Below are 2,358 nucleotides of genomic sequence, written 5' to 3' on the forward strand. Positions count from 1 at the left end.
TGTTCTATCCTTTACGAAGTAAAAACATGTATATGTGTTTATTAATGTTTGATTAGAAGTGATAAAATCTTATGCTTATATTATGAACTATAACGTGAGTTGTCATTTGTCTTGAATGAAAATGGTTGAGCTAACTATGATGAAAAGTGAGGTAAACCTATGCTTGTAACTAGGCGAATGAACTAGAAATATGACTTAGCTGGCGGTGCTTGAACACAAAGGTACCTCGGTGTGTACCGTGGACGAGTAGTAACTTGAATTGAGAACCAATAGGATTTGTATGGAACATGTTTTGTTAATATGAGAATTTTGGTGAATGTGATCACCTAGTATTGATGAGTGCAATCACATTAAATGTTGTAACCTAATCACGTATTCAGAAACAACCATTGATCGTGTACATCCTAATTGAGATGCTTATATAAAATAGAATTGGTATGTGAAACCGATGATTCGAGCCTTATAAATGGGTTTGAGTCCCATAAAGGAGAGGTCTCATAAGTGGGTTCGAGTCCCATAGAGACGTGGACGCCTATGTGGGTTCGAGTCTCGTACGGTGAAAGCTACTCTAAATGGGTTCGAGTCCCATATGAGTGACAATTCTTGAAGTGGGTTCGAGTCCCATGGAGAACCCGAATCCACAAGAAAGTCGAGTTATACAAAACATCAGTGACCCGAGCTTTTCCCTATATCTAGATCCGGTTGGGAAAGGATGTTTTGTGACGTATTCTAAATAGTGATTTATTGAGTTAGTGAACTCAAGTTACATGTTTCTAAATAGTGATTTGTAGAACCTAGTGGACTCGTAGGATAGAGGAACTCACTGAGACTATTATCTCATCTCACTATTATTGTTGTTTTCAGGTGGTTTTATGCAGGTGAAACGGAAGGATAAGCTTGCATGATGATGTTTCAGACACTTTCTTTTGACGATCTTCCCTTATGGATATTGTACATGGATTGATGTGTACATCACTCTTAGTTTTTTATTAGACACATTTGTATAGCATGTGCCATATTGTATATTATTTCTTTTGGATAACCGGAGCCCCGATGCGCTGGTTAAGAATTCCAAATAAAGAAAATATTATAGGTTCAATTCATCGAATGCCCACAATATTTTAAAAAAAGAGTTAACTATTTATGTTTTCAGTTCATTGAATATACATATTTTAAGTTTTTTTATCTTTTTAATCTATTAAAGAATGTTTAACTTACCTTTTTAATCTCTTAACCAATGCTTCGGGAACACTCGTTAGCATTCTCTCTCTCTCTCTCTCGCTCTCTCTCGTCTCTCTTCTCTCTCTCTCTCTCTCTCTCTCTCTCTTCTCTCTCTTCTCTCTTCTCTCCTCTCTCTCTCTCTCTCTCTCTCTCTATATATATCTTATCTATAATATATATATATATATATTATATATATATATATATATATATATATATATTATATCTATATATATTATATATATATATATATATATATATAATATATATAATATAATATATATTTGATAGGGACTTATGTGTATCAATACCAAATTACAATTTATATATGTTATTTTATAGATGTATATTATGTGTGGTTGTTAGAGATGATAAATGTGTAATTTACCTATTTGATATTATCATTTTCACACATTTATTAGCTTAATTAGGCATGAAGAAATACTAAAAAACTCATTTCGGTGCCCAACTAATAACTATCTTGATAAATAAGCATTGATCATGTTTTATACTTTTTTAGGTTGAAAGATGAAAAATCATAACAAAGAGGATCAAGTGCCGAGCCAGACAAGGTATTTGATCCAAAATCCATAAGCCAAATTCAATGGGTGAATTCAAGCTTAATCAGCAAAAATGAAATAGGAAATATGGTTGAAAATCAAGTGAAATTCAACGGGTGAATCTGAATTTAAGTAGTGAATCTGAGGAAGAATGGAAATGGCAAATTTGTTGGGAAAAATTATATATTGCCTAACAAATTTAGGGCACATGAGAAGACTTAAGAGAAAAGCAACCTAAAAATGAGATTCATTTGGTGAGTTATAGCCCGCCCAACAAATATGACAAGCTTTAGAAAATCTATAAATAGAGGCAAGACTAGTTTATTTGAAATATATCTATTTTTACATAATATTAGTTATTTTATAGTTTAATAAAATTCTTGTTGAGAGAAATCTGAAGCTATAATACTGAAAGGTCTATCAAGGTGAACCAACCTTTGGATATTAGATTGTCCATGGGAGGTTCTACTTCTTCATCTTCTATCTAGTTGTCACTGTCACGTGTAGCCAATTTATCTCTTGTCGGGGTTATGTTTGTGGATTATTATGTATTTGGTGTGATCATGGTGTTATGCCA

This window comes from Lathyrus oleraceus, chromosome 6 (assembly GCF_024323335.1).
Source record: "Lathyrus oleraceus cultivar Zhongwan6 chromosome 6, CAAS_Psat_ZW6_1.0, whole genome shotgun sequence".
Lineage (NCBI taxonomy): Eukaryota > Viridiplantae > Streptophyta > Magnoliopsida > Fabales > Fabaceae > Lathyrus > Lathyrus oleraceus.